General features: G+C 44.6%; 1 long non-coding RNA gene across 3 annotated transcripts in view; it reads left to right on the top strand.

The window, feature by feature from the left end:
* LOC140609290 (uncharacterized) overlaps positions 1-27,662 on the top strand; it is a 101,809-nt gene that overhangs the window by 37,349 nt on the left and 36,798 nt on the right. For 2 of the 3 annotated variants that reach the window (XR_012011186.1, XR_012011185.1), the window contains one exon: positions 3,156-3,386. The exons of the other annotated variant lie outside the window; for it this stretch is intronic. This is a non-coding gene — a long non-coding RNA (uncharacterized lncRNA). The remainder of the gene's footprint in view (positions 1-3,155; positions 3,387-27,662) is intronic. 3 annotated transcript variants of the gene reach the window in all.

The following is a 27,662-nucleotide window of genomic DNA, read 5'->3' on the forward strand; positions in this document are numbered from 1 at the left end:
CCTTGATCTTTAATTGCATGGAGAGGCAGGTCTTTACTAGGGTGGTCTGTAGTCCTGACTAAAGGGGTTTTTGGGACATGGAACTTTGATTTTTAAAACTAGGAAATGGGGGATCCCTGGGTGGCGCAGCGGTTTAGCGCCTGTCTTTGGCCCAGGGCGCGATCCTGGAGACCCGGGATCGAGTCCCACATCGGGCTCCCGGTGCATGGAGCCTGCTCCTCCCTCTGCCTGTGTCTCTGCCTCTCTCTCTCTCTCTCTCTGTGTGTGACTATCATAAATAAATAAAAATTTAAAAAAAAAAAAAACTAGGAAATGTCCTGGGCAAACTGATAAGTTGGCTACCTTGCACTGAACACAGGATATTTCAGTCTCTCAAGGTTTACCGCAGAGGGTACAGTCTTGCCTACACACAGCATCACCTGGGGGAGTTCTTAAAAAATCCCTGGGCCTAGGCTGCAGTCACACCAATTAATTTAGATTTTCAAGGTGGGGTTCAGCCATCTGCATTTTATTTTATTTTATTTTAAAGATTTTATTTGTTTGAGAGAGAGAGAGAGTGCACACCAGAAGCGTGGGGGCAGAGGGAGAGAGAGAAGCAGACTCCCCACTGAGTGGGGAGCCTGATGTGAGGCTTGATCCCAAGATGCCAGGGATCATGACCTGAGCTGAAGGCGGATGCTTAACTGACTGAGCCACACAGGCGCCCCCAGGTATCTGCATTTTAAGAAACTGTCCAGGTGGGTGGTTCCTGTGTGCTGCCAAAGCTGAAATCGTGGCTTTATTGTGTATTTTTTTTAAAGATTTTATTTACTTATTCATGAGAGAGAGGGGGTGGGGGTGGTGGGCAGAGACATAGGCAGAAGGAGAAGCAGGCTCCATGCAGGGAGCCCGATGTGGGACTTGATCCTGGGTTTCCAGGATCACACCCAGGCGGAAGGTGGCATTAAACCGCTAAGCCACTGGGCTGCCCGGCTTTATTGTGTATTAAGCATCACCTGAGGCCTGTCTTCCAGGCTTCACCACTAGAGATTCTCAGCGCATGATTTGCAGTGGAGGCTGGGGACATTTCTCTTAAAACGAAGTCAGGGCACCTTGGTGGTTCAGTGGTTGAGCATCTCTGCCTTTGGCTCACGTCATGATCCTGGGGTCCTAGAATTGAGTCCTGCATCAGCCTCCCCGCAGGGACCCTGGTTCTCCCTTTGCCTATATTTCTGCCAATCTCTGTGTTTCTCTTATAATGAGTAAAAAAACAAAACAAAACACAAAAACAAAGAAAGGTCCAAACCAAAACCAAAACCAAACCTAAATCAGCAGTGATAACTCATGCAAGGATTCCTTGAGGCATACTTTGAGAAACACTGGCCTAGATTCTTATTCTCTTGTGGATCTGTTAGCTTTGAACAGAAAGGGTTGTTCTGATCAATCAAAACATTTATTCAACACCTATATACTGAAGGACTATAGGAGTTCCAAAGATGACTCAATTAAGGTTCCTCTTCTAAAGGCAGTTAACTTCTAATGAGCAAGACAGATACACTTTAGGGCAACTGGTGACAGGTCATCCCTAGGGGAAAAAATCTAGGATTGAACCAATGAACAGCATTGGATTGAGCACCAGAATTCCTGGGCTGTTATCATGACCCTTATATTAATGAGCTATGTGTTCAGTCCTGGGAACATGATCCCCTTTTGCTCATCTTCATCTTCCTTAGCTGTAAATTGCAAGGTTTGGACGACCTAACTTCTAAGGCCCTGCATCATCTGAGCCTGACTGTGAACCTGGCCAGCACATATTGTTTGGAGGGCAGAGTATGTAGGGCTCTGTGCAAGCATGGGGTTGCTATGGGCAAACTCCTTGTATTGTGCGAGTAGGTAATAGCACTTTTTGCTAAAAAGAAAATGGGTGCCTGGCTGTCATGAGTTCAGGCTCCACATGGAGCACAGAGCTTACTTAAAAAACAAAACAAAACATATTTGCATGGGGAGAAGAGAGTTAAGTCATAGGGTCCCATGTGGAGCGGCAAGACCTAGGGGTGTGCCTGGGTTGACTGTAGCATTTGTGCAGATGGAGAAGGAGAGAACAAAGCCTTCCAGCGGCTGTATTACATTGCTAAGGGTACCATAACAAAGTACCACAAACTGGGTGGCTTAAAAAACAAGTTTTGGGACAACTGGGTGGCTCAGTAGTTGAGCATCTGCCTTCAGCTCAGGGTGTGATCTTGGGATCAAGTCCCACATCGGGCTCCCTGCATGGAGCCTGCTTCTCCCTCTGCCTGTATGTCTCTGCCTTTTTATGTGTCTCTCATGAATGAATAAAAAAAGTTTTTTTGGAGATCAAGGTGTGGGAGCATGCTCCCTCAGAAGGCACTAGGGAAGGATCTGGTCCAGTCCTCTCTCCTAGCTTCCTTTTTTTTTTTTTTTTTTTAAAGATTTTAAAAAAAATTTTTATTTATTCATGATAGTCACACACACACAGAGAGAGAGAGAGAGGCAGAGACATAGGCAGAGGGAGAAACAGGCTCCACGCACCGGGAGCCCGACATGGGATTCAATCCCAGGTCTCCAGGATCGCGCCCTGGGCCAAAGGCAGGCGCCAAACCGCTGCGCCACCCAGGGATCCCTCTCTCCTAGCTTCTGATAGTTTCTTGGTTTGTGAAAGCATAATGCCAGTCTTCACATGGAGTTCTCCCTGTGTTCAGATTTCTCCTTTTTATAAAGTTATCAACCATATTGGCTCGGGGGTCCAGCCTGCTCCAGGAATGACTCATGTTAACTAATTATATCTGCAATGACCTTACTTCCAAATGAGATCATATTCCGAAGTCCTAGGAGTTAGGACTTCCACACAGGAAATTTGGGGGCACACAATTCAACCTGTAACAGTGGGCATGCACTAGCTGTGACTGCTAAACAGATTCAGTTACTGAAGAAGGCTCAGAGGCCCAAAATGATAGTTCTTGCAAACCTACAATTTATTACAGCATAGCAACATCATCAAAGTGGAGATACCATCACAGCCAAAGGCTACTCACAGCAAGGAGCCTGGAGAAGCCAAGTCGCAGCTCCTGTTGCCTCCCTCTGTTAAGGTCCATGGCAGGGAATGCTCTATGCTCTTTCCTTTTTTTTTTTTTTTAATTTTTATTTATTTATGATAGGCACACGGTGAGAGAGAGAGGCAGAGACAGAAGCAGGCTCCATGCACCAGGAGCCCGACGTGGGATTCGATCCCGGGACTCCAGGATCGCGCCCTGGGCCAAAGGCAGGCGCCGAACCGCTGCGCCACCCAGGGATCCCGGGAATGCTCTTTCAAATCAGGAACCACCAGTGCTACTTGGAACACTTCAGAGCCTCAGAGTTTTGGCCCTGGGCTTCTTATAACTTGCCAGGCAAGCATATTCTCACTATATAACCACCTCCAAATGGCAGAATCTCTGATGGGGAGGGTGGGGTAGAGGAGGTGGTGGCCATGCTCAGCTAGACCAGGTGCAAATCATCAATCTCATTGCTACTAAAGCACACTTCTGACAAGCTGGTACAAACCTCCCCAAACTCCTCCGGGGCATTGTTATAAAGCAACACTGTTAATCATTGTGCTCCTGTCTCAACCAGGGTCAGTCCCTGGTGAATCCCAGACCTGCTGGAATTAACCCTCGTTGCCTGGGGGTGGGGGGCTGAAGGAAATCACACAAGTAACCCTTTTCACTAGGTACTGAGTTCCTCCTATATTTCAATATGTGTTGAATTCATGTGGACCTCAAGGATAAAAATCTGAGGCTGTTTGAGAGGCCAGGCCGTTCTGTTTCCTTTGTCACTGGCTTTGGTTTAGGGGCTGGTGGTTTAAAATTTTTTTCTTTTTATTTTATTTATTTAAAAAATATTTAATTTATTTTTTCCTGAGAGAGAGAGAGAGAGGCAGAGGGAGAAGCAGGCTCCATGCAGTGAGCCCGACGTGGGACTCAATCCTGGGTCCTCAGGATCAGGCCCTGGGCTGAAGGTGGCGCCAAACCACTGAGCCACCAGGGCTGCCCTACTTTTATTTTATTTTATTTTTTACTAATCTTTACACCCAAAGTGTGACTTGAACTCATGACCCTGAGATCAAGAGTCAAATGCTCCTCTGACTGAGCTAGCCAGGCACCCCTGGTGGTTTATTTTATTTATTTTATTTTAAAAAATATTTTATTCATTTATTCATGAGAGAGAGAGAGAGGCAGAGGGAGAAACAGGCTCCCTACAGGGAGCCTGATGTGGACTAGATCCCAGGACCCCGGGATCATGACCTGAACCGCTGAGCCACCCGGGTATTCCACCCCTAGTGGTTTGGTTTATTTTATTTTATTTTATTTTATTTTATTTTATTTTATTTTATTTACCCCTAGTGGTTTATTTATTTATTTTTATTTTTATTTTTTTAAAATTTTTATTTATTTATGATAGAGAGAGAGAGAGGCAGAGACATAGGCAGAGGGAGAAGCAGGCTCCATGCACCGGGAGCCCGACGTGGGATTCGATCCTGGGTCTCCAGGATCGCGCCCTGGATCAAAGGCAGGCGCCAAACTGCTGCGCCATCCAGGGATCTCCCCCTAGTGGTTTAAATCTGACTTTTATGTGCATTTTTAAAAAAGATTTTATTTATTCATTTATGATAGACATAGAGAGAGAGAGAGGCAAAGACACAGGCAGAAGGAGAAGCAGGCTCCATGCCGGGAGCCTGACGTGGGACTCTATCCTGGGTCTCCAGGATCGTGCCCTGGGCCAAAGGCAGGCACCAAACCGCAGAGCCACCCGGGGATCCCCCGCATTTTTTTTTTTTTAAATAAAGATTTTATTTATGAGAGAGAGAGAGAGAGAGAGAGAGAGAGGCAGAGACATAGGCAGAGGGAGAAGCAGGATCCATGTAGGGAGCCCAATGTGAGACTTGATCCTGGGACTCTAGGATCATGCCTTGGGCTGAAGGCAGGCGCTAAACCACTGAGCCACCCAGGTGTCCCTGTGCATGTTTTTTATTTTTTATTTTTTTATTTTTATTTTTATTTTTTTTTTATTTATGATAGGCACACAGTGAGAGAGAGAGAGAGGCAGAGACACAGGCAGAGGGAGAAGCAGGCTCCATGCACTGGGAGCCCGATGTGGGACTCGATCCCGGGTCTCCAGGATCGCGCCCTGGGCCAAAGGCAGGCGCCAAACCGCTGCGCCACCCAGGGATCCCCCCTGTGCATGTTTTTTAGATCTTCTGTAGCTCTAGCTGCTAGAGTCCCTTCTTCCTTCTTGCTGTTTTCCTGAATCACTGCCCAGGCATCTGTGGTCCAAGATGCCCCCAGCATACGATGTGTGGGACCAAAGCCTCCATGCCTGACCCTTGGGACTATGCTGATAGTCCCTTGCTGTCACAGGGAAGTGGGGATGAAGGGAAGCCCACTGAAGGGAGCCCAGTGGCCTGAGCAGATACCCATGTTCAGTTATTGCCCATGCTCAGTTAGCTTCAGAAGGGCCATCCAGAACTGGGGGTACAGAGAGCCTGGGTAGCTCTCTGGAGCAGGTACAAGAATAAGTTGGAATCCTGGTTCAGTTGGCTGATGGTCTGCAGGAAGCAGCATGCTAAGGGCCACTGTAGGCTCAAGTAGGCAGTAAGAGCCCCAAATCCCAGGTCTAGGGGAAGTTGCATGTCCAGCTGCTTTCCATAGCCATTTCTGCTACATGGAGGTAGAGTGGGAACCAGAATTGGGAGTGAAGCTTGCAGAGTGAAGTGAATAGTGGAATGAGCAGTGCAAGCTGGTAAGGCCAATGGGTGCTGAGTCTCCAGAGGGCCTCCATCATTTTCAGCCCACTAGGAACAGCCCAGAGCTTGGGCCTGGTTGGATCTGCAGAGATGGCAAGGGACCAAGGGAGAGGTGACAGAGGAAGAAGCCAGGCAGGCCCTGCGGTCACAAAGCCCTGAGACAAAGGGCAGAGAAGACTGAGGCTGCAGTGGTGTTTCCTGGCAGTGCTGAAGCAGTGCTAGAGGTGGAAGATGCCAAGGAGCCAGAGCCAGGAGAGTAGGGCCTCTTGTTCTTTCGGGGAACACTTGCAGCCCCGGCTGAGAGGGACCTGCCTGATCTTCCTGGGTCCCCAGCTCCTCCCAGCCACATTTTCTCTACCTCTGCTTATTGCTGCCTGTAGCTTAGCCTTTTTTTTTTTTTCTTCATAAAATTGGCCTCTGTTTACCTCCATGCCTAACCTGGACAACACAAGCCGCAGTGTTTATGAATTTAAATTCTGTGTTCAGGAAGATCAAAGTAACAAAAAAGGCATTAAAAAGGGGTTGGAGGGATGCCTGGGTGGCTCAGCAGTTAAAGCTCCTGCCTTCGGCTCAGGGCATGATCCTGGAGTCCTGGGATCGAATCCCACATTGGGCTCCTTGTGGGGAGGCTGCTTCTCCCTCTGCCTATGTCTCTGCCTCTTTCTCTGTGTCTCTCATGAATAAATAAATACAATCTTTAAAAAAAAAATAAAAAGGGATTGGAAAAATACATAGGTTTAGGCAGCCCCTGTGTAATTTTGCATCTCCCTCAGTGGAGTGAATGATTAGCCATGAAGCGTTTATGTGGCTGGTGTAATAGTTTTGGATAAGTAGCTTTGTGGTAGGTAATGATGATTATTTGTGTTATATGCCTGCTTTATAGTTCAGGGGTCTCTTGAGTAATCAATATGCTCATTTGCCTATTTTATGTGACTTAAGAGTAAAATTTTACAATTTTAAACAATTGTGGAGGCTTGAGTTCTAGAAGCTTTGCATTTGATGAGCTTTCATTATGTGTATGATTCACTTGAATTTGAGACCTTACTTAGTTAAGGGGACATTGGAAAGGCTACTGAGGGCAGCCCGGGTGGCTCCGTGGTTTAGCGCCACCTTTGGCCCAGGGCGTGATCCTGGAGACCTGGGATCAAGTCCCATGTTGGGCTCCCGGCATGGAGCTTGCTTCTCTCTCTGCCTGTGTCTCTGCCTCTCTCTCTCTCTTTCTGTGTGTGTCTCCCATGAATAAATAAATAAAATATTAAAAAAAAAAAAAAAAAGGAAAGGCTACTGAGGTAGGCAGGTCCCTATTAGCCATGTGACCCTGAGCAAAGCACTTCTCTAAGCCTGAATTTCTTCCATCTGTGCAATGAAGAGACTGTATTGCCTGCCTTCCAGGACTAATGGCAACGGTGTATGTGAAAGTCCTTTTTGAGCTGCAAACATCTATGCAAGTGCCTGGTATTATTCCTGCTGTTGTTATTCAATATAACATTGTTTCCATGGGAAAGTGCAACTTGCTTTATGACAATTGGATTTACAATGTCGTTTCCAGGAATGCATTTATCTCAGAGCAGTCTTTGGCCAAAAGCAACATAACCTGACCCAAGGATTAAATGCACTGTGGCAAAAGACAGGAACTGCCCAGGCAGATTTTGAAATGAAAAGAAAAGAAAACGAAAACTCTCCCCAGCTATGGTGCTCATCTTGCTCCACCTTGCCCTCCTGCAGAGAAGTCCTTGTATTAGGGTTCTCCAGAGAAACAGAAAAAACAGGATGCCTCTGTGTGTGTGTGTGTGTGTGTGTGTGTGTGTGTGTGTGTGTATCTATTTATTTTAAGGAATTGGCTCATGTAACTGTGGAGGTTTGGCAAGTTCAAAATCTGCAGGGTAGGCCAGTGGGCTGGAGACCCATGGAAGGGCGGATGTTGCAGTTCAAGTCCAAAGGCCGTCTTCTGGCAGAATTCGCTCTTTGGGGGAGGTCATTGTTTTTCTATTAAGGTCTTTACGTGATTGGGTAAGGCTCACCCATGTTGTGGAGGGTAATCTGCTTTTTTCAGTCTGTTATTTTAATCTTTTTAAAAGATTTTATTTATTTATTCCTGAGAGACACAGACAGGCAGAGACACAAGCAGAGGGAGAAGCAGGCTCCCTGCAGGGAGCCTGATGTGAGACTGGATCCTGGGATCCCAGGATTACAATCTGGGCTGAAGGGAGGCACTCAACCACTGAGCCACTGAGCCAATAGCAGCCTCAGTCTGTAATTGATTTAAATATCAATTTCATCTAAAAACACCTTCAAGAGACAGCAAAAATATCCAGGGACTATGGACTTGCCAAGTTGACACATGAAATTCACCATCCCCCTCTGTGTCTCTCTGAGGCCCTTCTCTTTCTTTAACCCCTGCCCAGGGCTATAGAGACCATCCTGAAGTTGGTGTGTTTCCTTCTAGTCCATGTTTTTATATTGTTACCACATAGGTTTGTGTATTAGTATGGCAGGTAAACTGAAAGTTTCAGTTGAGGCATGCAGATAAAGGATGAAGTGTGAGACCATGTTAAAGAATTTATAAAGGAAAACCATCTGCAGAACCATTAATACTTATCTACCATGACAGTATAAATGAGTCGAGGAATCAAGATTCAAGGAGAATTTATGGCATCAGCTGTTGTCAGTGAGCTCAGCTGTGGGCACCATTCTCCCACCCTAAAATCGAAAGGCATCAACTAGAACTCTGAAGATCTCGAAGACTCTGGAGAACCCAAAGAAGGGAGTGTTTGTGAGTCACCTTAAGTATATCCTGGCTCAGAGGCAGTGATGCCAAAACTAGACCAATAAGAGCTTTCCTGCCCCTTTCTTTTCTTCCTTCCCTTCTCTTGGACCTGGAGACATTAGAAACCAGGGTTGGCAAGGTCGAGAAGAAGAGGAAAAGCAGCAAGGGAGGGCAGGCAGGAGGAAGCCAGCCTCATTCTTCACTGGATGGCTCCACTGCAGCTGGCCTGAGCTGCACAGTGGGAGAGTCACTTTTGATTCTGTAAACATCCTTACCCCACCCCCCATGGTAGGGTGTATTTCCCTATCCTTTTGATACTGGGCTTGGCCATGTGACTTGCCAGTGGGATGTTAGCAGATGTCACATGAGTGAAGCTTGCAATATGCTTGCATTGAGGACTTTCCTCTTGTACTTCTGCCATCGTCAGGAAAACATACCCCAGGTAGTGTGATTCCTAAAGAATGAAACAGCCTTGAACAAGCTCACAGCCTAGAGCCAAGCCCAACTGAGATCAGCAGAGTCACCACAGACTTGGGAGTGAGAAATAGATGCTTATTTCTCTGTGTCACTCGGCTTTGGGATGGTTTATTATGTGGCATTAATAATGAGAGCAATGGCAATACTTGATAGAGTAACCAAATAAAGTTGAAAATCGTAATGATTACACTAAGGTAGACATTATTTATTGACTAGAACTGCCTAAATTTCACTCTAGGGTGGGGGATTAATATGTCTAATCAAATAAATTGAAAGCATTAATAGACAACAATAAAGTTGCTTTCTGATTATCCCCGTGAGTCTTGCTTGTTCAACTTAACAGTTACTTAACAGTTAGACTTCCATTAACGGTATATGATAATGCTATATATGTTTAAAAATTTACACAAATGGCATCATGTTACGTTCTGCAAATTGCTCTTTTCACGCCTCCATGTTATGTTTTTGAAATTTATCCAGGCTGATGCTTGTAGTTTGAGTTTTTCATTTAAATTGTCGAAGGGGGGATGCCTGGGTGGCTCAGCAGTTGAGCACCTGCCTTTGGCTCAGGGCGTGATCCTGGGGTTCTAGGATCCAGTCCCACATTGGGCTCCCTGCATGGAGCCTGCTTCTCCCTCTACCTATGTCTCTGCCTTTCTTTGTGTGTCTCTCATGGATAAATAAATAAAATCTTAAAAAAAAAATAAATTGAGGATCCCTGGGTGGCTCAGCGGTTGAACGCCTGCCTTCGGCCCAGGGTGTGATCCTGGAGACCCGGGATCACGTCCTATGTCGGGCTCCCTGCATGGAGCCTGCTTCTCCTCTGCCTGTGTCTCTGCCTCTCTCTCTGTGTCTCTCATGAATAAATAAATAAAATCTTAAAAAAAATAAAAAAATAAGTAAAAAAAATAAATTGTTGAAGGGGTGCCTGGCTGGTTCAGTAGGTGGAACACAAGACTCTTGATCTCAGGGTTGTAAGTTCGAGTCTCATGTTGGGTGTAGAGATTACTTAAAAATAAAATCTAAAAGAAGGGTAAAGAAATAAGTTACTGAAAAAAAAATAAGTTACTGAGAAATATTATATGAATATACCACAAATTTTTTTTTTTAAAGATTTTATTTATTTATTCATGAGAGACACAGAGAGAGAGGCAGAGACACAGGCAGAGGGAGAAGCAGGCTCCATGCAGGGAGCCCGACATGGGACTTGATCCCAGGTCCCCAGGATCAGGCCCTGGGCCGAAGGCGGCGCTAAACTGCTGGGCCACCTAGGCTGCCCCACAAAAATTTTTTTTAAAAGATTTTATTTATTTATTCATGAGATACACACACACACACACACACACACACACACACACACACACACACAGATTGAGAGATAGAGGGGCAGAGGCATAGGCAGAGGGAAAAGTAGGCTCCATTCAGAAGCCCAACGTGGGACTCAATCCTGGGACTCCAGGATCATGCCCTGGGCCGAAGGCAGGCGCTCAACCACTGAGCCACCCAGGGATCCCCACAAAATTTTTTTAAAGATTTATTTATTAGAGAGAGAGTGAGGAAGCAAGCATGTGAGCATGGGGAGAGGGGCAGAGGGAGAGAGAGAAGCAGACTCCCCCCTGAGCAGAGAGCCTGACATGGGGCTCCATCCCAGGACCCTGAGATCATGACTTGACCCAAAGGCAGGTGCCTAACTGACTGAGCCACCCAGGTCCCCCTGTTCCATACATTTTTAAATCCATTCTCCCAATAATGGGCACTTAGTTGTTCCCCCGTCTTTTTTGGTTATTATATACTATGTATTGAGAAACATGCTTGTAGTTGAGTCTTCCTATTCACATTGATAGGACCCTCTCAAGGATATATACTAGAATGGAAAGGTAATTATTGGTGCTATGTACCACTCAGGTATTTCCATTTTCCTCCTGTAGGAGACAAGACAGAGCTGCATGCCCCATCGCCTTGAAGTTAGACCTAGCTATGACTCCTTTGGCTAATGAGGTATCAGTGGAGGTGATGCATGTCACTTACAGGTGAAAGCTTTGGACAGCTAGTGTGTGACTTGCCGTTTCTCTCCTACCACAATGACCAGCATTGTTCTGCATGCTGAAGTCTATCACGAGCTCCTTAGAGTGAGAATAATGTGGAGCCCAACCCCTAGGTGTCCCATGATGTTTGTGTAGCATGAGGAAGAAATTAACCTTGATTTGAACCCCTGGGGTTTAGGTTAGTTTTTCAAGCCAGCACCGCCTTTGTATCCTGTCTGAAATATAAATCAGTACTAGAGGGTACTCCTAGGAGGGGCACCCTACAGTGAAACGCCTGACTTTGGTACTGGCTTAGCTGGATGATGTGCAGTGAGGAAACTTACTAACAGCTGGAAAAATGGCCAGTTACATTATGCAGTGGAGAGAGACTTTCTTAAACTGCACTTGTAGGAATTTGGGAGGCAGATGAATTTAGAGATTTAGGAAAAGACGTTGGAAAGCAGAATATTAATTGGGTAAGTTAGTCACTCTTCACAGTGTTTGGTGAGATATTACAAGAAAAAGATGAGGTCAGGGAAGAGTTGGCCAGTGTGCAACACTTTTAGGGCTGGGAAAAGCGAACGCTTTTCATTTTGAAACAATAAAAGATAAAGGCTTAGACAAAGAATGATTGAAATTCAGTTTTATAAGCAAGGGTTATATCAACACTATAGATGTCACATCCATTTTTAAATCTCTGGATGTATTAAGGTGTCTTCTAGTAAATGTCTAGGTTCTTTCCATTGGACAGAATATATTGGCGATGAGGGGAGACTAAAGGTATAGACCAAAATACCTTCAGTTAATTTTTAAAAAAGATTTTATTTATTTATTCATGAGAGACACACAGAGAAAGGCAGAGACATAGGTAGGGAGAGAAGCAGGCTCCCTGAAGGGAGCCTGATGTGGGACTTGATCCCAGGACCCAGGGATCACGACCTAAGCCAAAGGCAGATGCTCAACCACCAAGCCACCCAGAGTACCTTCAATTAAATCTGGAGTAGCATAGTGGTAAGGAAACAAAGAAATACATTTCTTTCCATTTATAAAGGAAATGTGAATAGGTCCATTGGTACTTACTGCTGCTTGGAATTATAGTAAGAGACTAATAGTTTTTTTTTTTTAAGATTTTATTTATTTATTCATGAGAGAGAGAGAGAGAGAGAGGCAGAGACAGAAGCAGAGGGAGAAGCAGGCTCCATGCAGGGAGCCCGACGTGGGACTCCATCCTGGGTCTCCAGTATCAGGCTGTGAGCTAAAGGCGGCGCTAAACTGCTGAGCCACCCAGGCTGCTGAGACTGATAGTTTTGAGAGAATTATACTGCCCAAAGAACCACTGGCTTGATCTTGACTTTGAATCTTAAAACAACACTGAGTTCCCTAGAAAGTATGCTGGGAAATATGCTCAGTCCACAGGGAGAACATATTCTTTGGTGTCCACTTAAGCTTTGGCCAAAGAGCATAAGGAGAAAGGAAAATCTCTTGAAGGGTAAGGTCAGAGCCTACAGAGAACATTTCAAGGTGGTGGAATCAGTATCTAATCAAAGAATATTCTTCATTCATGGGGAAGAATGCTCTGAGATTTTATTTATTTATTTATTTATTTATTTATTTATTTATTTATTTATTTATTCACTCACTCACTCACTCACTCACTCACTCACTCACTCTGAGATTTTAGAATTGCTGTGGACCAGTGTCTGCTGTGTCCCATTATTCTCTTTCCTGAATGGGAGTGCAGATTTCTAACCAATATTCATTAAATATTGGAGAAGATAACTAGTCTTCTTAGCCTCCTGATAAAGAGGCATCACATCTAGATTTAGAGATAAGTGCCCCTCACCTTGATGAGAAATTACTGTGAAAAACTGGATATCTTAGTCTTTGAGCTTAGTGCTGGGGTGGAGCTTTTGGGTTGTCTCCCTTGGGAAAGGGCATGAGCATATTTTGTATCCAGAGAGTACTGAAATATTGGGTATTTGAATGGGGAGAGACAATGAAAGTTGTTAGTGCAGTTCACAAATATTTCTGATTCTCCCCTTCTGAGCTCATATACTAGGTGGGCCCCTATAGCCTGACATTGATCAGGAATGAATCCCACAGTTCGCAAGACATGCATAAAGAAATAGACTTTACTGGAAAAAAAAAAGGAATACTCACAACAAGACCAGGCTCAGCAAGACAGAGATACGTGTGACCTCTCTTTCCCCATCACTTCTGGAAGAGGCATGTTGGGCCTGGCTGCTCAAGATGAGTGTGTAATTCCAGCAAACTTTCCCTTCACACCTTTTAGTGGAGCCCCCTTTTTTGTAGGGGAGTCTGAGAATGTGGCCTTTTTAGAAGAGAAGATACAGGATTTGTGATACTGGGCAGTCTGAATTTGGGATACTGGCTTTACTGGGTTTCTCTAAGGACCTTGAGCCTGTGAGGGAGGAAGGTTCCAGTCCAGGAAATGGAACTGAGGTGCTATCTTTCCATCTGTGAGAAGGGACCATCTCCCCACTACCAACCCATGTGAGAGCCTAGGACTGTACTTGGACTGTCCTCTTAAAGGTTGAAGGGTCCATGTGACTTGCTTTGGCCAATGATGGAGCATTCAAAGCCTCCATGAACCTGGGTGCCACCTGACCCTTCCTTTTCCCTGCTACGGTGACTATTGAATTTCTGGGTAAGGAGGCTCTGTCAGTCTGTGCTCCTGAGTGAGGAAAGCTTGGAGGAGACATCCCAGTTGAGCTGTGAAAGACGAGTAGTGTGAGTTGGAAATAAACCTCTGTTGTCTTTTTTTTTTTTAATTTTTATTTATTCATGATAGTCATAGAGAGAGGCAGAGACACAGGCAGAGGGAGAAGCAGGCTCCATGCACCGGGAGCCCGATGTGGGACTCGATCCCAGGTCTCCAGGATCGCGCCCTGGGCCAAAGGCAGGCGCTAAACCGCTGTGCCACCCAGGGATCCCAAACCTCTGTTGTCTTGAGCCATTGACACTTGTGAGTTTTTAGCTGCAGCAATTGTCTCTATCGGGACTGCCCCAAAAGGATCTTCTGGGTGATGGGGCGCATAGCCTTGGCTTCACTAGACATTGCCGCAGTGCCTTGTGGGGTGATTGTTTCTGTCAGTACCATGTCTTACTGCGGAGAACATGCAGGGTTTTGTCTTGGGCGTTCCCTTACACTCCCTGCACTGGTCATTGTGGGCTTCTATCGGCTGTTGAGCGGCTACTTATTGTCCAGGACTTGGGAAGGAGTTAGATGTGTTGAGGAAGAAGCAGGAGAATCTAGGCAGATAGGAGGAAGATTGAAAGATAGCCATGTTGGGCAGTCCTGGTGGCTCAGCGGTTTAGCGCTGCCTTCAGCCCAGGGCGTGATCTTGGAGACCCGGGATGGAGCCCCATGTTGGGCTCCCTGCGTGGAGCCTGCTTCTCCCTCTGCCTGTGTCTCTGCCTCTCTCTCTGTGTCTCTCATGAATAAATAAATAAAATCTTAAAGAAAGACAGGCATGTTGAAGTCACATGGGGAGGGCAGCCATGGCTGGGAGAAATGAGTGAGTGTCCCGGGTCTAGTCATAGAGGGCCACCCACATCACTGAGGCAGCTGCCTCGAATCCATGTGTGGAGCCCAGAGAACAAAACAAGGATCAGCACCCAGACCATGGGTCTGGGCAACTAATGCTCAGAATTCTGGCAAGGGGGGCACCTGGGTGGCTCAGTGGTTGAGCATCTGCCTTTGGTTCAGAGTGTGACCCTGGGGTCCTGGGATCGAGTCCCATTATCTGGCTCTTGCAGGGAACCTGTTTCTCCCTCTGCCTATGTCTCTGCCTTTTTCTTTGTGTATCATGTGAATAAATAAATAAAATCTTAAAAAATAAAGAATTCTGGCAAGAATTTTGGTAAAAGGCAGTGTAGTCACAGCAGCATGGGACACCTGCTAAGTCAGCCACCTTCTGGGTCGGTAGCTTCTTACATGGCTGATGTTGATCTTGGCACCCAGGTAGAGCTGTTTGTGGAAAGACGGGTATCTGAGTGGACAAGGGTTTGAGGAGAAGAGTCTGTGCTTCTTAGGGAAATGGGCTAAGATTGGGTTCAACTAGCTACTGTTCCTTCTTTGACCTCTCTGGTCTAGCCCTTACTGGGGCTTGGGCATTTTTCCCTGCAGCCATCATTTTTATTCTTTAAGTCTTCATTGGTACCTGGCTCATTAGGAAGAAGGAAGGTGAAGGGAAGTCACATTTATCAAGTATCAAGTACTATGTGTAGGCATTGACCCAGATGCCTTAGATGCACCATCCCATTTAATCTTCAAAGAACCCCTTTGGGACTGCTGCTATTATTATTCCTGTTTGATCAATGAGGAACCTGGAGCTTGGAGAGGTGAGCAATTTACCTGAGGTCACATGAGCAGAAAGTCAGTCTGACTGCAGAGCCCCTGCTCCTAACCTCGGTGCTGCATCTGTGCTTATTAGCAGAACGATGCGTCTTAGTCCCATGTCATTACCCTTGAAGTCCCCTCTGGAATCCCTAGATCATTTGCATAAGGCAGGACCTGCTTCTTGTCTAGTTCACATTTTACCTGCTTTCTCAAGTGGGAAGGCTCACCCTCATTGGCACCGGAGTCCCTGGGAACAAGCCTTACCCTCATTTCCCCCAATACTGCCTGGCATGTTTGAACGTATGATTTGGCAAGCCTATGTAAGTGTCACCAGGGGAGGAGGAGCTGCTCCCTCACTTGGGAGTCAGCAGGTTCTGTCATGCAAGGGGAGTGTTTTGGGGGGCCCTGAGGGAGTGAGTGATAGTCAAGATGAGAGGAGGGGGGACTCAGAGCAGGATAACAGCTGCTCCTGGTGGCTCCGAGTCACATTTGGAGCTGAAATTAGCCTGTTCTTTTCCAGATCCTCTGTGGGCTTGCTGCAGGCTGCCTGGCTGGCTCATCTCCTTGTAGGCATTGTTTTGTCCCTTCCCCCTTTCTAGTCCTCCCTTTTATGTTCTTTCACTAGAGTTAGCTTGCTGAGAGGCTAGATAGGGTCACCTAAATGTGGGCTGAAGGATGGATTGGGTACTTAAATCTCTCCTCTGTCTCTTCCTATTCTTAGGAAGTTTTACCATTAGAGATTAATTCTTTAACTTGAGGTAGTCTAATCAGCAAAATGTATCAGATTTTCCCCTGAAAGCAGTATATTTGCAAAACACAAATAGAAGTCTCTTGTAATTCACTACTATGTAGGGTAATTATGTCAACTAATAAGGGACACTCCTCTTGCCTTCTGCCTATTTCACTCCCCTAGCTCCTGTGACCTGTGCCCTTAGAAGGCTGCCCTGATAGAGGGAAGGAGCATCAGGGTTCTGAGTTGAGAGATCAAGGAGGGGCTCCACCAGAGGGAGGCAGCAGAAAGGGCCCTCTGGGCCCTTTGCACAAGTCTGCTCTCAGCCGGCTCTGGTCTGGCCTTGGAGCTGGAAAACTCATCTGAGCCTCACCTCTTTCTCAAACGTGGTGCAGAGCCTGCAGAAAGCTGCTTCTTTTTGGGCCTCTGTTTCCTTTCATGGAAAACAAAGGTTGAAGGAGATAATCCTCAATACCACTGCCTGACTATGCGGTGAGTCTATATTTTTCTCTGCAGAGTCTGTACTGTGGAACAGTTTCCTGAGTCTTGGTGTTTGCTGGCTCAGCACTGTGGCTTTCTCTGTTGAAAACTAATCTGTGCCCCACAATTGATCTTAAAAACAAGGCAAAACAACAACCAGCTGCTTTTCTTATTAACTCTGCAAACAACAGAGGTAGTCTGGGAGGGGGCTGCTGCCAGGTCGTGTGATGGAACTGGGCTCTACTCCAAGGTACAGGGTTGACGGATGCTCTCCTGGGGGGAGCCTTTGATGCAACTAGTATCTACTTGCAGCAATTTGGCTTTCCAAATTTTTGACATTGTCTAGACCCTTTGGGGGTCCTATCTGACTGGGATGCCTACCAGTTGTTAGGCAGAAGGCAGTATAAGGGCACTTCCCATCACTCAGGCCTGAGTTTTCTTTGAAATCTTATCCAAAGCAGCTCATTTTTTCAAGGCATGTACTACTTTTATACTTTTAATTACTTCTTCTATGTCTATTTTATATATATTTTTAAAGATTTTATTTATTTATTCATGAGAGACACAGAGAGACAGAGACACAGGCAGAGGGAAAAGCAGGCTCCCTATGGGGAGCTTGCTGCAGGCCTCAATCCCAGGACCCTGGGATCATGACCTGAGCCAAAGAGCTCAGCCACTGAGCTCCCAGGTGCCCCGATGTCTCATTATTTTAAATATTCTGATTTTATTTTCTCTGTCAATTTTCCCTTTATTTGAAACTTTTGGTTTCAAAGTACTCTTGTTTGTTTTGCTTGCTGGCTGTTGTTCATGATGGGCATTTCCTTACAATTTAGAATTATATTTTGGATGGTGAGCTCTCACTTTCAGGGAGCTTCATTTGTGGGTTCAGTGCATATTCCTTCAGAGTAGTTTTGGAATTGCTTCTTCTGAGCTTCCTGGCCATGGAACCAATTTCATGTTAATGTCTCTGCCTGATGAGTCCCAGGTCCACAGTGTAATTTCAAATCCTAAACCCTTGTGAGTCATAATCCTGGTGCTGGAAATCTTAAGGAAGTCTTCTCTGATGGACTAGGAAGGAATGGATATGTGTCCTTGCAGTCTCCTTCATGCCCTGTGTACCAGGGCGTGAATTTTTCTGGTCCATCTCATTATCGAGGTTCCATCTCTTTGAGAATTCTGTCTTTATTCAGGGATCTTAGTTCCCACTCCCCACCTTGTACCATGTGAAGTCTTGTTTCCTATTCTTGGATATGGGAAGTCCCCGAGATGAGATAAATGGTTCAGATTTAACTGGGGCGGATTAACAGCCTCGGATTAGCTGGGGTAGCACTGGTGTCAGCTCATACCCATACTGCCAACAGATTTCGCTCCCTCTTGGTTTCTGTCACTGGGAAATCTCCCCTCCCCCCTTTTTTTATGAGTTCAGCTAAACCAAAAGTATTTTTCTGTTACATTTCCCCCAGAATTTCTAGGAATTTTAAGGTTATTTTGGTCCCCACCTTGCTGGAATCTGAATCTCCCTTCTTTCTGGTGGATAGGAATTATGCTTCTGCCTAAGTGAGAAGAGAAGAGAGGGCCAGAATTGGTAGGTTTGTAGATAGCCTCTTTGGAATAGGCAGATATCATCTACTTCAGCAATCTTTACCTCTTTTACTTATGATAATTTTTTAAAGGATTTTATTTATTATTTATTCATGAGAGACACAGAGAGAGAGGCAGAGACACAGGCAGAGGGAGAAGCAGGCTCCATGCAGGAAGCCTGACATGGGTCTTGATCCTGGGTCTCCAGGATCACGCCCTGGGCTGAAGGCGGCACTAAAACGCTGAGCCACCCGGGCTGCCCTACTTACAAGAATTTTGAAAAATGATGTGTTTCATAGCTCATTTTTAAGTTCACTTACAAACATTTTCAAAATATGTTGAAATAAATGCAAAGAATATAACTTCTGGCATATTTGAAATGTTTTCACTTAAAAATAAAGCTGTTACATTGCTTTTAAAAGTGCTAGTGATTTGATACCTACCATCATTCATTAAAACATACACATAAAACTTTTTTATTTTTTTATTTTTATTTTTTTTAATTTTTTATTTATTTATGATAGGCACACAGTGAGAGAGAGAGAGAGAGGCAGAGACACAGGCAGAGGGAGAAGCAGGCTCCATGCACCGGAAGCCCGACGTGGGACTCGATCCCGGGTCTCCAGGATCGCGCCCTGGGCCAAAGGCAGGCGCCAAACCTCTGCGCCACCCAGGGATCCCACATAAAACTTTTTTAAATGTTTGAAATTTTACATCAGTTTTCTCTTTGAACTAATTTTTCTGCACCATTTCCTCCTAAATAAATTTATCCTGATATAATGTTTTGCCTTTAAAAGTATTTTATTGATCATCCTCTTGTACTTCTCAGCAACACAGATATGTTTATGAAATTAAATTTTATTTCCTTTTTTTAAAATTTTTATTTATTTATGATAGTCACAGAGAGAGAGAGAGAGAGAGAGAGAGAGAGAGAGAGAGGCAGAGACACAGGCAGAGGGAGAAGCAGGCTCCATGCACTGGGAGCCCGACGTGGGATTCGATCCCGGGTCTCCAGGATCGCGCCCTGGGGCAAAGGCAGGCGCTAAACCGCTGCGCCACCCAGGGATCCCTTAAATTTTATTTCCTGTGATCTTAAGTCCCTAAGTGTTGAGCACATTTCTTCTGGGTTGAGTCATTTTTGCAATTATTATTAGTATGCCATTGGTCAAAATGACATGAGTATTCATGTATTTACAACATTTGATAAATAAATGCTTAAAAATGGAAATATTCCATGAATTGAAACTGACAGTTTCAATACATTAAGTCAGGTATCAAAGGGCAAATATCACTGTTTCTTAAATGAGACAGTGGATTCAGTATACATTTTGCTTTTATTTTTTACTTTACTTTAATTTTTTAAAAGATTTTATTCATTTATTCATGAGAGACACACAGAGAGAGGCAGAGACACAGTCAGAGGGAGAAGCAGGCTCCTTGCAGGGAGCCTGATGTGGGACTTGATCCCGGGACTCCAGGACCACACCCTGGGTGGAAGACAGGTGCTAAACTGCTGAGCCACCCAGGGATCTCATATTTTTAAATTTTTATAGATATAAATCCTAAGGAACTTTTGTCACATAAATAAGAGGATGAGAAAAGGAAGTTTTGTTCTACCCATTCATTATTCAATTCTTTAGTTTTCCTCTAATTTTTAAGCCAAAATCACATTATGATCTATCATCAAAAATTGTTTTTAGCAATTTATCAGTTAACTTGGTTAGGTTTTCCTCCAATATTGCAGACAGCAAAGAATTGGAAAAAAAATCACACAACTTGCAAAACATAAATGGAATCATTAATTTTCTCACCATGTAAACCAGTGTTTCAAAATTGTTTTGTCAGGTGCCCCAGAGGTTTGCACATACGAGAGTAAGGCAGTGAGATTCTGGGTGGGTGAGAGGTGTATCTTGCTCTTATAAAGTGGTAGAAGGGAAATCATGTTGGAAAATCCTCTGCTGTAGATGTTTTCAGATAGATCAAAAGCAGGGAGAGGAGTACTTTTGGAAATTGCTTCTCTGGAGTGGAAACGGATTCTCCTTGAGCCTGACAGTCCTGAGCACCCCCTGGAAAGTTTTCTGGACCCTCAGTCATTTAATTGAGGCAGGCTTTCTGGAGGAGGAAGGCTTTGTAGCTCTCACATTGTGTCCTTATCATGTTGGGGGCAGCACTCAGCAAATTTGAGGTTGGCAACCATCAGCCAATGTTTCCTGTGTGTTTGCCTTGTAGTGGCATTTCAGTGGTGTTGCATGAACCTTAGCTTAGTTGACCCACAAATAAATTCCATGAGGAATTTATTCAGTTTAACTCTGTCAGGTGAGATGCTATGAATTGAGGGGCTAAAGAATTTGCTTTAGATTGCATGAGTGGTTAAGTAGTAGAACTGGGGCTTGGGCCCCAAAGAGTCTAATATCAAAGCCCATGATTTTAACAATTGGCTAAAAGTAACATGCAGCAAAGAGGTCTCAGGATAGACTCATGAATCCACTTTCCTGCACTTCAGTCAGAGAGAGAGGAGAAAGATTGCTTCTTGGATGATTAAAATAGTGGAGTGGTACTGGTTGGAAATGGCCTTTTAAAATGAGCAACATGCCATGGGGTGGGTTAGCTTTTCTAGGTGCTAGTAGCTTCATCTGTGAAATGGGAATGGAGAAGATGGTGATAATGGTGATGGTGATGGCAGAGACAATATCTACTGTATAAGGGAGCAATAATCTTATAGCCAGAACTTTCCAATCCTGGAAACTCCTACCTCTCTTTTATGTTAGGTAAAATTTGTCTTCTATCTCCTCATCTACAAAACAGTTTCTTCATAACAAGCCTTTAGCTGGTTGATGTTTGAATACCTCTTCCCTTTTTCATCTGTTCTCCAGGATAAATCTCCTGAGCTCTTTGTTTAAATGGGGTTTATAATTTTAGGACTCTCTATCCTTCTGGTCACTCTCCAGATATATTCTTATTTGTCAAAATGACTTTTAAAATATGGTGCCCAGATTTTATCATCATATTCCAGATGTGGTTTGACCAGGGCAGAATGCTGTGAAATTGCTCTTTGCCTTGATCTGTAGATGTCATCTGAACACTTAATAGTTTTTCTTGAGCATCCTCACTGTTGACTCAGTAAACTTTAAGCCACCATCTACAGATTATGATGCAGCTCTGCTACAAACCCAAGCTCCTATCTCATCCTATAATTTTGCAATGAATAGTTTGTGAACTCGAATATGAGGCTTTACATTTATCTCTGCAAAACTTCATCTTGATGGGCACAGTCCATATTGTAGTTTATCAAAGGGATTTTGAATCCCAATCCTGTTCATTATGGAGGAGAACACAACATATGGTAGTGTATGGTGAATATGAAGGGTTAGGAGGAACAGCAGTGGATGAATGGTTTTGTGAATTTACTTAAGCCAATTAGGTTATCAGTATTTTGGATTCTCTTTGGTTGGTATCAGTCACTTCTATTATTTAGAGATTATAGATAAAAGATAGTGTTGTTTTCTTACTACTAAACCTTGTACCAGGTGGTATGTACCAGTGAAAGTAAGTCTCAAACTGAATTCTGTTAAACACACAAATCTTTATTAGCCAACAGGCACAAAAAGGTCATAAAGCCCACTCTTGAAAGCTCCATGACATCCCAGCTCCCTGTCCCTTGGGCATTCTTCCAAGTACTTTTTTTTTCCCCCCAAGTACTTCATATACTAGGGTAGATAAGGCAATGCTTGAGCAGAAGATTCAGTAAACTTGCTAGTTGAGATCAGGTGACAGTCCTCTATAAGCACCAGATGAGTCCTGAGATCCAGGGTGCTCTTCTGCAAGGCATGGGCTGCTGGGCTCAGTGGATTCATAGCCCCCATTCACACATAGCTGAAAATGCCTGTGAGCTGTGTTAGCCAGTCTGTGCATCTTTTTTTTTTTTTTTAAAGATTTTATTTATTTATTCATAAAAATGCAGAGCGAGAGAGAGAGGCAGAGACACAGGCAGAGGGAGAAGCAGACTCCATGCAGAGAGCCTGACATGGGACTTGATCCAGGGTCTCCAGGATCACGCCCTGGGCTGCGGGCGGCGCTAAACTGCTGCGCCACCGGGGCTGCCCCAAGTCTGTGCATCTTGAACAGCATTTACTTCAGTGATGAAAATATTTTCTAACATCCATGAAACTGATTTACAAAAGTGGTAATGTTGATCAGAAATTAAGTTGGTCGGAATGCTTATAAGAAACTACCTTTCGAATGTGAGGTTTTCATGAGACTATCCCAAATGCTGTTTGCCCCTGGAGTGTGTATTCCCCATTAAAGAACTTCAAGTGTTGGGACGCCTGGGTGGCTCAGCGGTTGAGCGTCTGCCTTCAGCCCAGGGCGTGATCCTGGAGTCCCGGGATCGAGTCCCACATCGGGCTCCCTGCATGGAGCCTGCTTCTCCCTCTGCCTGTGTCTCTGCCTCTCTCTCTTTCTCTGTGTCTCTCATGAATTAATAAATTAAAAAAAAAAAAAAAGAACTTCAAGTGTTAAATAACCTCTAGGCCTTCTATGGATAACTGTGACATATGTTATTGTGATTAATTTTATGTGTCAACTTGACTGGGCCATCAGGTGGCCAGGTATTGGGTTAAACATTTTTTTCTGGATGTGTCTGTGAGAGTGTTTCTGGATAAGATGAACATTTATGTATGTATATATTTATTTATTTATTTATGATTTAAATTTTAGTGAACATATATTGCAATATTGGTTCTGGAAGATTAACATTAAAAAATATACTTTTTAAAATTAAGTAGGCTCTACACCTAACATGGGGCTTGAACTTAAAACTTTGAGATCAAGAGTTGCATCCTCTGCCAACTGAGCCAGCCAGGCACCCCAAGAATAACATTTGAATTGGTAGAGTGAGTAAAGCAGATTTCCCTCCCTCAGGTGGGTGGACCTCATCTTCTGTTGAAGATCTGAATAGAACAAAAAAGGCCAAGTAAGAGGGAACTTCTGCCTGCCTGGCTGCTGAGCTGGGTCACTGGTCCTTTCCTGCCTTAGAATGGAACTGGAAAATTGGCACCCTTGGGTCTTGAGCCTTTTGGATTGGAGATTGCACCATTGAGTCTCTTGAGTCTCCAGTTTTCCAATTGTGGATCATGGGGCTTGTCATACTCCATAATCATGTGGGCCAATTCCTTGCAAAAAAATTTGATCTACACTTGTATCTATGTCTTTGTGTATATTATTTCCTATTGGTTCTGTTTCTCTGGAGAACTCTTGACTGATACAGTTATATATGTATTACCATCTATACAGAAGTACTGTGAAGTAAAGTTATAATAATGTGACACGTTAAAGGTGGGTACCTTGGTTTTCTTCCCAACTCTTTCTGTCAGCTGGCTCTGCATGGCACAAAGTGGCTCTATGAGGGTCACTAGAGTGACACAGAGTTTCCATCTGGGTGATCACCTGTTATACAGCAGGACTCAGAACCCATTCCACATGTCACATCGTATAAGTTAAGAATTAGACTTCTCTTGGTGGGTAGGGGTGGATAAAAAGAACGTGTAAGGCAGAGTCAGTAGAGGGAAAAGGTACAGACCTCCTGCCTCCCCTTGTCTCTCCAAAGAGGCATACCAGGATCAGGTGCTATATTGGGTGCGCAGTGTGGCTTTGCATTCCGATGGAAAGACTTTACTACTTGGGGTCTGCCTCTTTGTGGGGGCAGGTTTGAGAGCCGCCTGATAGTAGACGAGGGAAACTTCACTGCCTGGCACAGGGCAGTCTGGGTTTTAGTATCAGCTGTTACTGAGAGTTTTTGGAAACACCAGCTGTTCGGTACCTGCAGACCTGGGGCCCATTGGAAGTCGCAGCTCCTCTGTAGAGGTGTAGGTGTGAGGAGTGTAGGAAAGCCAGTTGGTCCTGTGAGATGCTGGGCTTGGGTGCTGTGCTTTGCACTGGGAGAATTGGGGACCTCTTCTCAGCTCAGTCAGTGCCCAGGAAACCTAAAGTGTGGTCTTGAGGTCACTTTTAGACAGTCCTGGCCCTTGCATCACATTTTGTGACTGTGAAGGCTGTGCCCTTTCCTGGGTCTCCATCTTCTCATTTCTTAGAGTGAAGAAATTGGTTTTTGGTATCTCTCAGGCTCTGCATTCTAAATAGGGATAGAAGCCTTTTTTCTCTGCATTAAACAAAAACAGCTACATAGACACTTGATGCAGAAATGGAACGTGTCAGATATATAAAACTCGAAGATTCAAAATATTGAGAAATTTTCCTTCAAGTTTTCTTGCACAAATGAGTAAAATCATGTACATTTCAATATTTTGCTAATAATGATGCTCAGTGACTTGAATGTGTAAAGAGATTTTTAAGCAATGCTCAGAAACAACTGATAAAGTCTTTGCATCTCTGAGTGACTCAGTGAATATTTGTAGGACAGTAACGTTTCTATTGTTTTCCTGAACTCATTAGCAAAGGCACACAGAAATTTTGTGTTCATAGAGTTCTGTCTTTTTTCTCCCTGAAACTATTGCATTTGTTTTAACTCTGACTGATTTTGGAGATACAGAGCCCTTTTCAAAAGTGCAGATCTTCTTCAAAACATTTCGATCCAGTCTTCACATTTTGTGACTGAGTAGAGGGCAGGACTGTAGAAACATTTTGCCCACTGGTATTGGCAGTGCTGGGCGGGGGAGAATCAGGAGACAGGGATGTCTCAGGACATCAGGAGACAAGAAGGATGTTGATGTACAGTGCTGAAGGTTTGACCTTCCACATCCACTTGGTCACCATGTGGTTGAATAATTATGATGGCATCATTTTCTTACATTCGGCAGAAATTGCACACAGAGCAATCTGACAATGCACATTGGTCTAGACCATTTTTCTTTATAAAAGCTATTGCGTTTGTCTCCTTTTACAAATGACTCTGTGACTCATTTCAGAGACAGATAACTTACTTCTAAGGGACACATGTTCCCTTTTTCAAAGTCCTTGGGAAATTTCTCTTGAAGTTTTCTTTTCCCGCACCTAGCAAAGTGTCTTGCATATAACAGACAGTCAATAAATACCTGTTGTGGTTGATGATGATGGGGAGTGAAATCGAGGAAGCCTTTCATGTGTTTATAACGGTGATGCTGTGCAGTAGATTGGTGTGAGGGGTTGCAGAAGCATCCGGTGATTACTGCTACAGCCCCATCTCCCTGCACCGACTTGGTGAGCCTTTGATTGAATGGTGATAAAGGTATCATTTTGCTGCATTAGGAGGGAAAAGTATATGGAGATTTGACATGCATGGTGTGTCATAACTTTCGATAAAATAGTGATATTTGTCTTCTTTCATCTAAGGCTGAATCATTTCTGAAATGGAGACCTAAATTTTAAGGTATGGAACATTTCAAGTTAAACATCCTTGAGAAAGCTTGCTTCATGTTTTTCTGCCCAAATGGAGAGTAAGACTAGAAACCTGTTACCTTTTGATAATGGCAGTTCTGAGTCAGAACATGGTGAGTGCAGCTGTAGGTGGCTGCCTGGCATTGCTGGCTTATTTTGCTTCTGTTTCATATAAGTGCTGTATATAACTCAGTTGGTGGAACCTGCTGAGGGCGAATGGTAAATGGGGAGCCAGAGGGTGGTTTTGAGGAGTGAGGTTAAAGGAAAATCCCACACAATGACATCTTGTGGATGCCCATCAAGTACCAGGCTCTATACTGGGCAGTGAGGATCCAGAGGTGAATATGGTCTCTGTCCCCAAGGAGCTCCTGATTAAGTGAGAGAAATGACTAGAAAGCAAAGCTTATAGAACAGTAATGTCCATGCTGAGATAGAGGCAGCGCAGTACAGGGGACATAGGAAAGTACAGGCGATGGGACTTTATCTGGGGAATCAGGGCAGTTTCCCAGGGGGAGGTGCTGTTTGCATCAGGTCCATAAAAGATGCTCTGTGTCAGCCAGGCAAAGGTGGCATGCTGCAAGTGGAGAAGTATGTGTGAAGAATAGAGACAGGAGAGGTCTTGGGAAAGCAATTTGGCATCTGAGAAAGGAGGGGTCCTGAAGAGAAGATGGATGAGGAGGGAGTAAGATATAGGAGTGAAATAATAAAGAGAAAGGACACCATGTTTCGAATACCTCCATTCTGCTGTCAACTTAATGCCATGCTGGGCCTCTGTCCTCGTGCCCAACATTCAGTCAGATACCAAGTCCTGTTGGTGTTTCCTCCACAGTCTCTGGAACCTACTCTCATCCTGTTCTTCTTCCTCCTTGCCATGGCGGAGGCCCTTCCAACAGAGAGATCACAATAACAACAGCTTAAATGTGAGAGTTTATTTCTCTTTCACAAATAACAGTCTGACCATAAGCAGTCCTGGGACAGCATGGCAGCTCTGTGGTGTCTGGGATGCAGGTGTCTTCCATGTTGCTGCTCTGTTATTCCTGTGTTTGTGTGATCCCATATATCTCACCAGCTCATCTGCAGTCCAGCCAGTGGGAAGAGGCAAAAGAGGAAGGGAAGGCATGCTCCTTTCTTTAAGAGAATCCCCTAGAAGTTGTTTACATAGGCTCTGCTCACATTCCCCTAGCCATAGGTCACATCAGCAAGGAAGGCTGGGAAATGTTTTCATTTAGAGCGACCAAGAACGAAGACAAAAACTATGAGTTCTATTACCATAGAAGGAGAGAAGGGTTATTGAGGAGCATCTAGTCAACCACTCCTAGTCTTAGCCTCTTCATCTGCCATCTGAAAATCTCTGAAAGTTTAAGTCATACCACCTCCCCCTACTATAAAATCATGTTCACAAAGCTTTGTCTCAACCTATCTGGAAACATTCTCCATTCCTGAGTGTGCCAACACTTCCATGCCCTTACGTGTTTGCTCATGTTCTGCCTTCTGCTAGAAAAGCAACAGAATATGGTGCAAGGAACATGAGACCAGGCTGGGGCAAACTACTCTAATGCTCTGAGGCTCTGTAATAGATAGTTATTTAACTTCAGGGCTAGGACCAGGGTAGAAGATAATGTAGGTAAGACAATGCTCAATAGGTGGCAGCCATTGCAGCCAACCTCCTCACACTGTTTCCCTTGGGTGAAACTGCTTATGCATCACTTTATATTGATCACTTTACCCACAAATCCTCCCTGTAGGGGATTCCAGGTTGCTGTCCCCGTAAGGTCTTGGTTCATTCTACTCATGTCCACTTTCCCTGGTAGACTGATCTCTGGTTCCCGCTGCTCCTAGCACAATGCCTGCTAAGGCTGAAGTCAGTGTTGATTACAAAGTGAGTTGAACTGGGGCCAAGCAGCAAGTCAAGTCAACCTAGAGGAGCAGAGGCTCAGAGACTGGCATCCCAGGGCCTTGAAGCTGGTGGCGGCCATCTGGGGCCAGGTCATCCCTTACTGAAGGTCTGAGTCTTCTGTGGGTGAGGAGACCAGCCTGACAGGCAGATGGCAGGGATGAGATGTGGGCAAGGAGATCTGGGGGGAAGGGGT

The sequence above is a fragment of the Canis lupus genome, chromosome 18 (assembly GCF_048164855.1).
Source record: "Canis lupus baileyi chromosome 18, mCanLup2.hap1, whole genome shotgun sequence".
NCBI classification, from domain to species: domain Eukaryota; kingdom Metazoa; phylum Chordata; class Mammalia; order Carnivora; family Canidae; genus Canis; species Canis lupus.